Genomic DNA, 17,318 nt, shown 5'->3' with positions numbered 1-17,318 from the left:
TACAAAAGGGTTGTCGACATAAATATCTTGGCAAGAAAGTATTATTATATGTACACATCATACAAGATGATTGTGGGAACGAGTCAAAGGTTCACTACTAGGATCAAAGGATTCAATCCAGCCCCAAGCCGGGGCTACCATGTTTATCGGATCCTTAGAGGTCTTCCCGTCCGGCGTCGGTACCTCGCATTTTGTAATAGGGCAGCACCCACGTTTTTCTTCATATTCACTACAGAGGTGTGAACTACTTTGGACTTGGACAGCAATAACAATCAAAATGCAGATAAATGGAAGGATGAGAGAAAGAGAGAAAAAGAATATTAATTCTATATGATTCCAATATGTAATATGTAAGGTCTATGAGTGACGTTTGCTCGCGGTAATTGTGGCCTCTTGGGAGAATCGATGACTGCATCAAAGATGTACTTGCTAGTACTAGTACATCTGAGAATTCTTAATTTGCTAAAGGAACTTACTCCGAATAGTCCTGACAAATGATGATTGAGACGGGATTTGGCATTTTTAAACCACAAAACGCTCGGTTTCCATTTTGGTTGTAGGTGTAACCAGCCTGCTATTAAAGATATGGCAGAAAGAAATAACAGTCTTTTCTGTGCAATTCTAAATGTGAAGTAAGTCTTCTTATTTTATTGGTGAAACTCAATACTTGGAATTCAACGGATCCCTTGTTTTCTTCTTTTTTAAGAAGGTTTTCAGTGATGTTAGTAGATGGTATTCGAACCGTTCCTTTTCTATTCATGTCAGCGTTTCGTATAGAAGTTATTATATAAGCAATAAAAAATTGACCATGATCAAGTGCTTTCTAGGTCGTCTCAGACCTTGCAATTGGATTTTATTCCCAAAAAAAAAAAAAAAAAAATTTGAGACTTTTTACATACAAAGTATTTACTTGTTACTAATAGAGTCTAGCCTCTGTTCTTCTTTAGATCTTTTGTTGCACTCCGATAGTATGATATATCATAGATCGGGTCAATGGCTTAATATACGAAAACTAGAAGCCGTGAAGGAGTTGACTTGGGGACTTTTTTGCACGTTTCGAATCTTAGAATAATTCACGTGAAGTCTGTTTGGAGGTAATTTCTCATCAAAAGGAGTGCCAGTTGCATAAGGTTGCGCAACGCCGATTGTAAGTAGCTTTTCACATAAAAAAAAAAAAATGTATCCAATTAAGCCGTGGTACTTTCCCAAATTTTAAGCAAACAAGCTGCAAAGGGTGATATGATACGGTATATATCATGAGCTAGCTAGTATCATGAATATGTGCTTATGATATAATTACTATTGGAAAACCAATATTAATTAATCGAGTCAGAGAGAAATTATAAAGTATTAATCAGCGGAGAGAGCATCCAGTGATGGAAAGAAAAATCATATCATTCAAAGGCACGTCGTGCATGCATGATCTTATACGTACGTGTACCAAGTATTGCAACCTAATATATTGACACTAATTCCTAATGATCTTGAAACTCTGCAAACAAAAAACAAACGAGTACGATAACCTAATATTTCAATATCAGTTAATGCAACCTACCTAAAATATAATTATAATGATCATGTGTGTCGACAAATTAATTAGGATCATGATCATGTGGTCATTGTGGTATGACGTTCGCAGGCTTTTCCGAAGTCAAAAAATGTTTGGAGACTTCTATATTTTCTTTTTCGTATCATAGCCTAACTTAGTACCCCACCGTCGACCCAGCTAGCTTGTGCCATTCAATGATATACTACTATGAATTAATATTCCTTATATATATATTTGGCCTAAGAAAAACGCTTTTATGAATTATAATTTTTTTTTTACGTGAATTCTAAATTTATTTGGCCACTTTTTTAAAAGGTAGTACGTGAAGTTTGTACATTCTAATATTGTAATAAGTAATTTTTTTATACTTTTTATGCTGGAGTCTATTTTTTTATAAAATTCCTAAAAGAAGCTTGTGTATATTTAGAACTTGTAGAAATAATTACTCAAATTATATATAGTCATAAGTTTATTACAAAAACTTATAGATGACTATTTCGATTTAATTAGGTCTATAGTGCCGTTTGATCTTCATTAATATTGAAATCTATTATTTTTTGGATTAATCTAAATTTATACTTACCTTTAAATACTTATATTAGTTTTTTAAGTTATCGACATGGCCTAGCTATATACTTTAGTATTGTGATAAATTATTTGGAGATAGATCCATCGTGGGCGGCTCATCTTTAAAGAAGTACTAGAGCTATTTAATTTTGATCTTTTTTAAATATCAACATTTTATTACTCTTTAATATAGACTCATATAATTAAAAATTATTTATTTTTTTATACTTAATTGTCAATCATTTGGTGCCACATTATATCTTGAATGTACACTTTGATCTTTTGAGCGCGATATATCTAAATGAATAATGCTAGAGCCACCCGGGTAGTTGGGATCAGTTATCACTGGTTCTAGCATGTATTTTTTTTATGTATTATATAGATTTTTTAACAATTTTAAATAGTTTAAAAAAATAAAAAAAATCCACAATATCATAAAAAAAAAATAATTCCTTAATGACAAAGTAAAGTAAAAAACACAAAAAAAAAATAATTTTTTATCTTACTTTCCGATTAAGAAAATATTTTTTTAATAAAATTTTTTTTTACTTTATGGTTAAGGAATTGTTTTTTAATAATGTTCTAAATTTATTTTAATTTTTTAAATATTTAAAAACATTAAAAAAATCTCAGTAAAAAATAATTGAAAAAAATACATAAAACACATGTACTCATATGAATATATATATATATATATATATATATATATATATATATATATTTTCATGGTTGTCCATGGCGAGTGGGGGCATGATTGATGAGTACTGGTCCTGTACTGACGACTAGGACTGACGAGTATTGAAAAGGGTAGATATGGTAGTTAGACTGAAATAGGTAAGCCATGAGCTAGTTAGATAAAATCATGTGTACACTCCGCTCTTGTTGGTGAAATATATAATAATATAATAAAAATTATAATAAAATTAAAAATAAGATAAAATTAGTTAAGACTAAGGTACGGAAATCTCATTCATTTTAAAAAGATTCAAGTCTTTTGTGATGAGTCTTAAATTAATCAGTGCAGTAAAAATCTTCTTGACTTAACTCTTCTAAAATATAACAACTCAACTGATCATTATATTCAAGCCTACTTTACACAAGTGATTGAATCTAAAGTTCCACTCAAAAGAACATCTCTCTTTTATCTGAAAAATATCTCAAAAGTATCTATGGACAATACTAATTTTTTTCTATAATATTGTACGGAGAAAAAACAACACCACACTGGAATGAAAAGATCGACACACTGCGGACGCCAATCTCTTTCCAATTTAAAAAGGAAGGTAGACGTTAATACAAAATGGCACAAAAAACATTCATTATCAACTTAAAACGTAAAAATAAACCGACCTGCATAAATAATTTTAGAGAAAAAAGTTAAAACGTTAAAAACATTAATGGAAACGTTGATGACGAACATCACTTGAAAGAAACGTATAAAGACCAATGTTAACAACTAATAAGTCTTCAATCCAAATTAAAATCCAAAGTAACGGCAATTTTATTACCAGCCCCCATTAAACACAACATAAAAGACCAAAAAAGCAAAGGCGAGCACCAGTAAGAAATAAATATTATTAAAAAAATACTAACATTTTCTCACTATTTTTAATAATAATAAAATAATAATATAAGAGAGATACTTTCAGACAAAGAATGATTATTATGCATCATGAAGTTGTGCTCTGCATTCAACCTTCACTTAGTGAAATAACAATATTTACTCCAGAGTCAGTAGTAGTCTCAGACTTGAACTATGACTGCTTAAGAAAAATAAAGAATTATTACTCACACATAAAAATCCAAGTGCTGACATGAGCTTTATTAGCCTGTACATTACGGCCTTATGCTCATCCCAATTTTATGAGTATATTTGAGAATAAATCCAAATCTCATAGAGAGCGGCTCCACTCTCACACTCACATAAGTGAAATCTGTCAAAGGTGTTCCTGTAATTCTTATACCTTACTCATAACAACTACAGAATTTCATTAAGAGTTTCTTTCAAAAACTCATCATCTACAACATTACAGGATAAATGCACTCACATCATAAGAATGAGAAATAAAATAAATAGTGCATTTTTTACGACCATCATATGATTCGTTTTTCCTATTGAACCCAATTCTCAGGATCTCTGGTCTCCAGGTTGGGTATCCTCATACATGGCTCATGAATTTTTAGGTTTAAAACTCATTCCCCTCGATGTATTCCAGATCATTTATCTTGTCAAAATTTTGTTTAGTGGATCCACATTAATAACACTATCAATAAAAAATATTATATATAGTACTGTATTTTTTTCTTTTAAAATATCTGAATTTACCGTTATAATAACGGTTTTGTATTTTACCAATTGTAGTAGTAGTGTCATATTGAATTAATACGGATTTTTCCATAGAGGAATAAATCTCTCGACATACGGCAGCCAAAACGTGCAATTAAGCACTAATCAATAAAATATTAAAACGGCTAATAATAATACATGCATCCAAACTTATCTCAGGATAACGAGACCAAATCTCAACATTAAAAACTTTCAGTTATGGCACTAAATCCAAAATTAATACCATACGTTTCTAAAGAAAGCTAACGGCAACTAATAACAGAGGCAGCCGACGTTAACCAATTATAACTACGCTTCCAAAAACTCAAAGAATTTAAAAAACGTTGGAGCCAAATATTTAAAAAAAATATAATATTATTTTCTAAAAACTTGAACCCCACTAATTTTTAGAATTAAAAAGAAATTTTCTTTTTCATATAAAAAAAATACCTTACTTAAAAAACACTTTATTCCAATATGAAAAAAATGGACTGCTATTTTTTATTCCATATCTATGAAAGACATAAGCATGTGTGCCAAAATATTTAAAAATAATAATGCACATAAAAAGAAACATACTGTGCTTTATTCTCAACATTTAATTTAAACATCTCATCACAAGCATAGCCATTGCCCACAAAAACTCCATTTTTTTGTAATTACATATTGATCAGATTATATAGTTTGTTTGAAGTCCGCTTTGTTGAGTAAAAAACTCGACATCAAATTCTTTCTCATAGACAGTGTATAGCGAACATCTTTGAGCATCAATATACGTCTAGAGGTGAATTCAACTCAACCTCACCACTCCCAAGAACCTCGGTTTTACTTGAATCACCAAGAGTAAATTTTTTGAACCAATCTTTATCATAGCAGACATGCCTATTGGCACCAGAATCTGCCCACCACCCTTCAACAAATTGAACCATGTTAATGTCTGTGACCATTGCTACAAATGGCTCCTCAGTTATATTAACTTGAGGATTATTATTTTCTCTCTTTCAAAACTTACAAATTCGAGCAAAGTGCCCAATTTTGCCACATACAAAACACGCTTGATTTTGTGAAGGGGTCCTTGGTTCTTATCATTTTGGTTTTGAAAACCCTTTTTGTGAGGTTTACTAAATTTTTTGAAATCTTTTCTTTGCGGCTTCAAAAAACTATTTCTTATATTTTAACCTTTGGGCAAGCTACCATTTTTAGAAATTAAGTTTACCTTTGTCATGGAATCCTCATTACCATTTTAAAACACCAAAGCATCTTGGCCTTTAGCTTCCTCCTCTACATGCATACGTGTGATTAAGGTCTCCAAAGAGGTCTCCATTTGTTTATGGTGCATCGACTTTTGAAATTCTCTCCATGAAGGCGGTAGCTTGTCGATGATGCCACAAACAATTAGATTTTCTCTAATCTTGATGCCTTCGGATCTAACTTCAGCTACAACCATTTGAAAATCTTGTGCTTGCTCCGCAAAAGATTTTTCATCTACCATTTGATATCGAAAGAAGAGACTTGTTGCATATTTCTTCGCTACGGCTTTTTCCGTATCGTATTTACTCTGTAAAGTTTTTCAAATTTTCTTTGGAAATGTGTAAGTAGTATTGTAGTAATCATAAAACTGATCAGAAAGACAATTTAAAAGATAGCATCGACCGTTATACTCATCTTTAGTATATTTTTCAATTTTTTCTTCGTGAGCTTTCACTCGTGCTTCAGCCATGTTCTCGGTAGTGATCTTGCTAGGATTCTTTGCAGTGAGTATTATATTTATTATAGATTGTGATAGAGTTTATTGAATATAGGTTATTATTTATTTACGTGAACCATTATCTCAAAGAGATGCATTAGTTCAATGGTAATGGTGTGTTGTTTCAAATGAAAGGGTAGGAGTTCAAAACTCCACAAGTGCAATTTGATTTATAATTTTGTGAAGTGTTGGATTTGGACAGACACAATGCTTGGGCCGGCCAAGCCTTGCACGTGGGTCAAAGAGTCACAACACTTGGGTGTTACATGGGCCGAATAGACACTTCTGAAGACTCGAGCCAATGCCCTCCCTTTTTCAAGGGAGGCGCCTGTTGACCACTAGGCTAGGCACATACCATTTGATCTTTAATTTGAAACATCATAACTTTTAAACCAGTAACTGCCAATTGAAAAGTCACAAGTTAATAGTTGTGATCTTTCATATGGTGTCACTTCATTTTCTATAAATAGGGGATCAGACCCACGAATTTTAATTATTCTTTCTCATATTTTCAGTCACTTGCACAATTTTGTAGAGAAATTCTGAAGGAAAAACTTCAGAATTGCTATATGCAGTTGGTGACTTTGTTGTATCCTGGAGGTGAATTGCTTGTAACCCAGTAGCAAACTCTTTCAAGTGGAGGCAATTATCACCTTAAAGATAGTGTTCTACACGTCTCAAAGTTGCGTTTATTTTTAAATTACTGTATCCGCACAATTTCTACAACAGTGAGAACATAAGAAATGTTGAGAAAATTTAGATAGAAGAGCATCTTGCACTTCTATCTCTTGAAATGAGCTCCTTTGAACCGGAAGGGCTTTTTGAGATCACCAATGCTTTCCGTGAATTTTTCAGTTATAGGCTCCATGTCTGACTTTCTTTAAAATTGTTGGTGAAATACACAATAATATAATAAAAATTACAATAAAATTAAAAATAAGACGAAGTCAGTTATGACTGAGGCACAAAAATCTCGCTCTCTTTAAGGAGATTCAAGCCTTTTGCGATATACAAAATCTCAAATTAACCGGTACAGCAGAAGTCTTTTTGACTTGACTCCTCCAAGATACAACAGTCCAACTAGTCGTCGAATGACATAAGCCTACTCTATACAAATGGTTAAGTCCAAAACTCCACTTAAAAGAACATCTCTCTTTTATCAGAAAAATATCTCAAAAGTATTTATGTACACTTCTGCTAATTTTTTTTTTCTATAATATTGTACGGAGAAAAAACAACACCACACTGGAATGAAAAGATCGACACACTACGGACGCCAATCTCTTTCCAATTTAAAAAGGAAGGTAGACGTTAATACAAAACGGCACAAAAAACATTCATTATCAACTTAAAACGTAAGAATAAACTGACCTGCATAAATGATTTTTGAGAAAAAAGTTTAAACGTTAAAAACCTTAATGGAAACGTTGATAACGAACATCACTCGAAAGAAACGTATAAAGACCAACATTAACAACTAATAAGTCTTCAATCCAAATTAAAACTCAAAGTAATGGCAATTTTATTACCAGCCCCCATTAAACACAACATAAAAGACCAAAAAAGCAAAGGCGAGCACAATAAGAAGTAAATATTATTAAAAAAACACTACTATATATATATATATATTATATATATATATGGTCATGATAATCTTCCGGCTACTCGTAAGAACAAGCTCAGCTCATTGATTTAAGATACAGCACAACCTAGTGATAAAAGGAGTCCTTCCAGCAAACAAGTTCTAATCAATAGGACCTCTGACATGTTATCTGGATAGCTCATGTGCTGCACTAGAAGGACTCGGCCTGTCACTTGGCTGTGTTACATCTTTAATTTTTCGAAAGAGATTAAGCTGAGCTTATTTTTATCGGTAGCTGGAAGATTATCATTGACACACACACACACACATATATATATATATTCAAAAATATATAACAAAATCGGGTTTTCAAAATCTAATTATGCGAAACATATACATGCGCATGCATGCATACATTTTACTTCCATTCCCGGTTCCAAATGTGACTTAATTACTGATCACCTCACTGACATTTCTTAGAATGTGTTGAAGTGCTGTTAGGTACGTACATGCGTAGTTAGTGCGCATGATCCCTACCGCCAGTACACCCGGCACGTTCCGATCCAATAGGTCAAATTGTATTGCTGATGATCTCCATCTACCACACAACATCATAAGTCAAATTTTCGTCTCAAAAAACTATAATTCCATCTCAAAATATTATTTGAGATGGAAAAAGTCCTTACAAAGTCATTTTAATAACAGTATTCTAAAAGTTGAAAATATCAATTTCGTCCTAAAAATTATCTTTTGCGATGTGCTTGAGCTAAACCATTTGATGGTATTTGAATGAAATATTTTTTTTGGGACGATTAAATTTCATCCCAGAATCACGTTCGAACTGTACAAACTTGACATTCGAACAATAAATATGTTCAAATGCGTTCTTCGTGAGTAGTCGATCGATACCAATCTGTTCGATCAAATAAGCGTGAGGAAACGTTTGAACAAACAATTTGATGGTCGAACAGCAAAATATGTTTGAACGTATTGAGTAAGACGTTTGATCAGACCATGATAGGATCGAACGATTTCATATGAGATGACATTCGCACGTTTATTTCACGTTCAATTATTTCGTTCGAATGGTTTCAAGTACAGTTCCAACGTTTAATTCTGATTACATTCGAATATTTTGTATCATTATTCAAATGGTTTTACTTATCTTGTTTGAACAGTTTTTCGTCGTTCTATTAGTAACTATTTTATTTTACACAATAATGAAAAATAAAATAGACATACATAATATTTAAAAAAAATATATTACAATTTGTTCAATATCCATAAAAGTAATCTAATGAGTGCAAACTAAATAAATAAAACAGTAATACTAGCTTTATTCGTGCAAAAATAGATCCCAAAATCTGTACGTATAATGTAAATCAGTTGCTTGGAGGTCTGAACTGCTGCATAAGCATTTGGATTTGGAGTTGCACCTCTATCCCACTACAACACAATTGGTTTTTAGTGACGGTTAGGAATTTGTGACGGTCTCTAGACCGTCACTAAAAGGTATTTTCTGTGACAGTTTCTGGAAACCGTCACTAAAGATAGAATGAGATGTTTTTACGTTCCAACGTATGGGAAATATGCGTTCGAACGTTACATATACGTTCGAACATTATGTCTGTTTACGTTTGAACGTAAAATGTTTTGGCGCAACCGTTCGAATGTTATTAATTTTACGTTCGAACGTAAAATGTTTGCACCAATGTTCGAACGTTAAGTAATAACATTCGAACGTTCATTGTAAATTTAAATTAAATGACTTTAATTTAAAAATTATGTGGTTTTTATTGTGCATAATTTGTGAACAAGTCTAAAAAATTGAATTGTATATATTTATATATACACACTTTGTAATATATAAATATATATTATTGATTATATATATTTGAAATGCAGTGATTTAGTATTAAAGTTGAAAAATATAACATCAAAGAAGGTTAAAAATTGAAATTAAAAAACGATAGAAATATTCAATAATATTTTTCGTTACAAATATTAAAAATAAAATATAAAATTTGATATTAACAGTCAGATGATAACGTTATCCGCAAAAGTCGAACTCCGTACCTCCTCAGTCAAGGTATCAACCTTGTCGTTGAGGATAGTTACACGATGGGTGAGTTCGGCAACAGACGCCGATATAGCCTCGAGCGATCGATCGATCTTATGATCGATATGCGCAGTCAGCTGTGAGATGACCGCATCAACCCAAGCAGGCCGCACATCTCCTGCAGATGTACTCGGCGTATGCTGACTACTACTCCCGACATGACCTGGCTCAGGCTGCGTCGGAGGAACTAGATCCTCTACAGGGGGTGGCTGACGTCCCCTCGCCTGTCCAATGCTACGTCGATGCGTGGTCATGTCGAGGGGGCTCATCTGATCTTTGACCCGGTCCTCTGGCTGGGTCGGCACTCCCCGTGCAAGTAATAGTCGGCTGATGAGGACACCATATGGGAGATTATCCGTGGAGACGATGCTCGCCTCGTAACGGATCCTCTGAAAGATGTGCAATGGCAAATCTATAGGATCTCCACGTGCCACTCGTATCAAAAATTGTGCCCGAAGCCGACTAAATGTGGTTTTATGAGCCACAGGATCCACATTTGTTGCAACAATAAGGTGCAACATGCGGAAGAAATGCAGCAGATGGTTCTGGTTGAAGGCGTTCTTCCGCTCGATCTGCATGCGATCCCTCCCGGTGAGGATGTAGAAATCCTCGTCTCGGTCATCATCCCGAGCCTCGACGCCAGTATCCTCAGCCTCTGACTGGCCTGCATCTCTGGCTGATGCTGGCTCACATCCCCGACCAGTAGATGATGTAGAAGTGCCTACATCCTCACGGGGTGTCGAGTGTGCAAATGTCTCCACTCCTCGACGAATCCCAAGGTGCTCGCCGATGACATCTGCTGATACCTCAATGGAAACACCGCGTACAGTCACGGTGTGAGAGGATGCATCCTGAGGCATGTCACACATCCCCATATAGAATTCTTGAACCATTGAGGGGTATACCTTCCCCCTCAATGTGCAGATATTTCCCCAGCCTCTACTGAGGAAAACATCTCTCAGGTTCGTCTGCTGCCAACAGAGTTCGTCGAACTCATTAATTAAGATCTCTCGCTCTACCATAACAGTACGAGCTCCAATGCGGGCAGTGTCCGACGTGGCTCCTTCCCTCCCTCGTTTCCTAGTATGCAGTGGAAGAGCCATATCCTGAAAATAGAAAAGGAAAAAAAAAATTATTTACAATAATGCATTTTTTTGATATTAATTCTAAGATGCTCTGCCGTAACGTTCGAACGTTTTATCTATAACGTTCGAACGTAAAGATAAAACGTTCGGATGTTTATTTATACGTTCCCACGTAAAATAATGTCAATATATTTACATTCGAACGTAAAAAAATACGTTCGAATGTAACAATGTACGTTCGAACATAAGCAGTAAATAAATATTGGCTGACGTACGTTCGGACGTTAAAACAAATACGTTCGAACGTATTTGTTTTACGTGTGAACATAAATATGGACGTCCTAACGTCGAAGCATGAATAATGTAGAAAATCATTACGTTCGGATGTTATAATCAAACGTTCGAACGTGGAAGCCGTAACGGCTTTGTAATTTAAACGTCGTACGTTCGAACGTCTTGGTGAAACGTTCGAACGTTTCGACGCAGAATGGCTGAGTCGACTCAGCCATTATTGAAATCTCAAGAATTTCGCTACACGGTTCTAAATACCGAAATGTCACCGTGGAAATGAAGTATACACTTCAAGAAACATTTCTACGGTGACTATTCGGCAAATGACTAGCCGTGGTGGCCGGAAAATGAAGTTGAAAGTCTTGAAATAACTTATCCGGTTTAACACAAAACTCAATCCAAATTTCAATAAAATACATGTTACTTGAATAAAAGATGAATGCCTACCTTTAGTGACGGTTGTGGCGGAGTTGACGGCGGCGGCGAAGGAGGCGTGGCGGCGTGCAACGGAGTAGACGATGAACGTAATAGAGATGTCGTTTCGACGTTCGGTTTTGGCCTTATATACACAGAACGTTCGAACGTAATTATTATTACGTTCGAACGTTATTCAATTTAATATTATATTATAAATGTTTTCTTTATAGATTACGATGTTATATAATATTATTGACAATTAGATTATTGGTTTTTTTGCGAGTGCTTGTTATATTTCTAAAGTTTAGCAATATGTTTATACATGTTGTTGTGATTTTATGCTTACTCTTGAAATAATTATGATTATTGTTTGTGAATTTTGTGAATAGTTTATGAGCTTATGGTGTTTATTGATTATTTAATAAGTAGTATATAGATATAAATAGATATATAAAATGTAGAATACATATTATAGTATAAGTTAGTATATAATAAAGAATTTAATAAATAACAATTTAATATATATTATTTATTTATATATATGGTAAGTTTATATATTATATACATTTATATTCTCATCTAAAGTATTATGCTATCATACTATACAATGTAGTATATAGTTATAGATATATAAAATGTAGAATACATATTATAGTATAAGTTAGTATATAATAAAGAATTTAATAAATAACAATTTAATATATATTATTCATTTATATATATGGTAAGTTTATATATTATATATATTTATGTTCTCATCTAAAGTATTATGCTATCATACTATACAATGTAGTATATAGTTATAGATATATAAAATGTAGAATACATATTATAGTATAAGTTAGTATATAATAAAGAATTTAATAAATAACAATTTAATATATATTATTCATTTATATATATGGTAAGTTTATATATTATATATATTTATGTTCTCATCTAAAGTATTATGCTATCATACTATACAATGTAGTATATAGTTATAGATATATAAAATGTAGAATACATATTATAGTATAAGTTAGTATATAATAAAGAATTTAATAAATAACAATTTAATATATATTATTCATTTATATATATGGTAAGTTTATATATTATATATATTTATGTTCTCATCTAAAGTATTATGCTATCATACTATACAATGTAGTATATAGTTATAGATATATAAAATGTAGAATACATATTATAGTATAAGTTAGTATATAATAAAGAATTTAATAAATAACAATTTAATATATATTATTCATTTATATATATGGTAAGTTTATATATTATATATATTTATGTTCTCATTTAAAGTATTATGCTATCATACTATACAATGTAGTATATAGTTATAGATATATAAAATGTAGAATACATATTATAGTATAAGTTAGTATATAATAAAGAATTTAATAAATAACAATTTAATATATATTATTCATTTATATATATGGTAAGTTTATATATTATATATATTTATGTTCTCATCTAAAGTATTATGCTATCATACTATACAATGTAGTATATAGTTATAGATATATAAAATGTAGAATACATATTATAGTATAAGTTAGTATATAATAAAGAATTTAATAAATAACAATTTAATATATATTATTCATTTATATATATGGTAAGTTTATATATTATATATATTTATGTTCTCATTTAAAGTATTATGCTATCATACTATACAATGTAGTATATAGTTATAGATATATAAAATGTAGAATACATATTATAGTATAAGTTAGTATATAATAAAGAATTTAATAAATAACAATTTAATATATATTATTCATTTATATATATGGTAAGTTTATATATTATATATATTTATGTTCTCATCTAAAGTATTATGCTATCATACTATACAATGTAGTATATAGTTATAGATATATAAAATGTAGAATACATATTATAGTATAAGTTAGTATATAATAAAGAATTTAATAAATAACAATTTAATATATATTATTCATTTATATATATGGTAAGTTTATATATTATATATATTTATGTTCTCATTTAAAGTATTATGCTATCATACTATACAATGTAGTATATAGTTATAGATATATAAAATGTAGAATACATATTATAGTATAAGTTAGTATATAATAAAGAATTTAATAAATAACAATTTAATATATATTATTCATTTATATATATGGTATAGTTTATATATTACGTTCGAACGTTAAATAAGAGTAGGACTATTACGTTCGAACGTTTCATGTTAACGTTCGAACGTTAAATAAGAGCGGGAAATTTCCCGCTCGATTAAGGTATGTGTGTGATTATTCAGACGTTCGAACGTTTAGACTATGCGTTCGAACGTTATTTGATGAATTAGTTCGGAAAATTTAACTCTCAAATATGGTAACACTTTGATGAAATAAACGTTCGGACGTTTAAGTTAAATGTTCGAACGTTTATCTGTAAATTTACAAACGTTCGAACGATAAATTGTGATACATTCGAACATATATGAGGAAAGTGCGGGAACTTTCCCGCTAGATTTTATGATATAAATTAGAAGGGTACGTTCGAACGTGTATTGTAAACGTCCGAACGTTATGAACGGGTGAAATTTTAGCATATAACGTTCGGACGTACAACTTAAACGTTCGAACGTTTAAACTAATAATTTGCGGTATTAATCAGTACGCGCACGGGAGGAAGCGGATCATTTCTCTTCTCCCGTGCGCGCAACAGACAGAGAGAGAGAGAGCGAGAGAGAGAGAGAGACAGAGAGAGAGAGAGAGAGAGAGAGCGAGAGAGACAGAGAGAGAGAGAGAGAGGGTGTTAGTGTGAGAGAGAGTTGAGTTAGAGAGTTAGAGAGAGTTGAGTTTTGGTAAGAAAATATTTTTATTTCTTATCTTTATTTGAATTTTATGATATTTATAGAATGTGTTTTTGTTATAGAATATTTCTAATAAGTTAGTGTTGTATTTTTTTGAAGGATTGCTTGTTTTGGGAAGTTGGAAGATTTTGATTTGTAAGAGGATATTGTGAGTGCTAGGTATATTTCTAAACTTTATCAATATATTGTTGTGATTTTATACTTACTCTTGAAATATTGTGATTATTATTTGTATAGTTTGTAAATAGTTTGTGAGTTTTTGTAAATATGTTGTGATATGAATTTGAAATATTGTGTTTCTTATTAGGTATATGTTTTCATTAGGCTTTGTTAATACATGTTTATTACTTACTCAACTTTAAAAATATGTTAATACATGTGGCATGTTATTTTGTGAATATATTGTGAGTTTTTTCTAGTATGTTGTGATATAAACTTTAAATATTTAAATTATTATTTGTGAATGTTTGAATATATTTACATTATTACAAATAAGTAAAATGTTCGTACAGTAGGAACCGTACGTTCGAACGTTTCAAGTTAACGTTCGAACGTTAAAATAAGAGCGGGAAATTTCCCGCTCAAGGTTTCTGTGTGATTATTGTACCGTTCGAACGTTTAGACTATGCGTTCGAACGTTACTTAAATTAGTGCGGAAAATTTAACTCTCAAATATGGTAACACTTTGATGAAATAAACGTTCGGACGTTTAAGTTAAATGTTCGAACGTTAATCTCTAAATTTACAAACGTCCGAACGTAAACTTGTGATACATTCGAACATATATGATTAAAGTGTGGAAACTTTCCCGCTAGATTTTATGTTATAAATAAGAAGGGTACGTTCGAACGTGTAATGTAAACGTCCGAACGCTACGAGGAGAGGAAATTTTATTAAATAACGTTCGGACGTTCAACTGAAACGTCCGAACGTTTAAGGTAACGTTCGGACGTACAAGTTAAACGTTCGAACGTTTAAACAAATAATGTTAGAACTTAATCCGTGCGCGCACGGGAGCGCCATTGAACATTTTTTCTTCTCCCGTGTGCGCAACACAGAGAGAGAGAGTGGAGTTGGAGAGTTAGAGAGAGTTGAGTTTGGTAAGAAAAAATTTTTATTTCTTGTCTTTATTTGAATTTTATGATATTTATACAATGTGTTTTTGTGATATGGATTTGAAAAATTGTGATAATAATATGAAGTTTTAAGTAATAATAAATAAAAGTAACTCTTTAAGAATTATAATAATTAAAATTATTGTATAACCATTGAAATTTAAGAATGATAGTGTAAGTATAACAATTAAAATTATATTTTAGGAATGATAATAATTAAAATTATAATATAACCTTTAAAATACTCTTCAATAAAAAAGTCTTGAAACTACTAAATAAGTAGAGTTTGAATATGTAAATATACTTATTTATTACAAACTAAAGAGAAAGGAAATAAGGATCAAATAGATTCTTATATAAAAATTATATACTTATTGTCTATATAAGTAAATAACTCACTAAATTAAGTATAACAATTAAGATTATAATTGTAGAATGATAATAAGTCGAAATTATATAATAACATTTAAAATTATATATAACAATTATAATCTCTAAATTTCGGTCTAATTGCTTGACTGTCATAGTCTCTTCGGCCTTGAGAGGAGTGTCGAGGTCGGACAGTTTGTGACGGTTAAGTAATTAGACCAAAATTTAAACATTTCATCAAGATCATTCTCCCTCGTTGTGTACAAGACACGAAACAGGGGGTCACATAATCTTCCATCCCTCTTTAGTTTAACAAATATGGAGATATTGTTGTATGATTATATTGCTAGATGCGTGTGTCATTGCATAAATACCCTTAGACCCGTTTGGGAATCAGTGTACATTTATGTGTCCACTGATTCCTGAATTGTCCAGTGTGGACAGTTTGAGATTATATTATCTGTATTGCACATTTTTGTTACTCGCTACTTTCCACGTTTAATATGAAGTTTCGGTGTCTTCTTCATTGTTCTTCGGGTATACTGTTCGTCGGGTCACAATCCCGATATTTGAACATGTATACTTGGAGAATTATGGGGAGGTGCTGCCGAAATTTCTACTAACGTAGAAATTAGTAGAGTGACGAGATTTGTGCAATATGGAGAATATAATCTCGAATGGGATAGGACCAACTACCTTATCAACAAAGTAATGAGAATTGGAGCATGACATGCATGTGAATTTTCAATGTACGTGTTATTAATATATAGATGTTTTTAGAAATGGATAAAAATTGGATGCGTCTGGACGATAGACTTGGAAAGGATTACGTACCCTATGCATGTGGAGTAAGAACTTTCATTGATTTTGCACGGGCTTCTGCTGATAGTCGTGGTTACATTAAGTGTCCATGTCGAGTGTGTAAAAATTTGTGTGCGATAGGATTGGATGAAGTAGAGCGTCATATATTTGTGAACGGTATGGATCTGGGGTATACGCGATGGGTACTGCATGGTGAGCCGTATGAAGGGTCAGCAGATGTATTGGTCGATCATCACAATTATTTGCGGCACATGGATGATGATTATGAGCATGATGAGATGGAGGAGATGTTGGGTGATATTGGAGCTGGGATGTTTATGGATGAGGTTAACGACAATGCCTCAACTGGTGGATCAGGGACTGATTGTGAAAATTTCCCTTCACTGTGGGAAGATGCAAAGCGCGAGCTTTACCCAGGTTGTACAAAACATTCCAAAATGTCGTTTATTGTGCGGTTGCTTCACATTAAATC

The 17,318-nt window shown here is 31.9% G+C and overlaps 1 long non-coding RNA gene across 1 annotated transcript; it reads left to right on the top strand.

Annotated features, from left to right (window-relative positions):
- Positions 1 to 251: 251 nt before the first annotated feature.
- LOC121239679 lies at positions 252 to 15,834 on the top strand. The gene is made up of 3 exons (XR_005935340.1): positions 252 to 368; positions 12,081 to 12,086; positions 15,821 to 15,834. It is a non-coding gene; the product is annotated as an uncharacterized LOC121239679 (long non-coding RNA).
- The last annotated feature ends 1,484 nt before the right edge of the window (positions 15,835 to 17,318 follow it).

Source organism: Juglans microcarpa x Juglans regia, chromosome 7D (genome assembly GCF_004785595.1).
Source record: "Juglans microcarpa x Juglans regia isolate MS1-56 chromosome 7D, Jm3101_v1.0, whole genome shotgun sequence".
Taxonomy (NCBI): Eukaryota; Viridiplantae; Streptophyta; class Magnoliopsida; order Fagales; family Juglandaceae; genus Juglans; species Juglans microcarpa x Juglans regia.
This window is presented reverse-complemented; position numbering and strand designations above follow the sequence as displayed.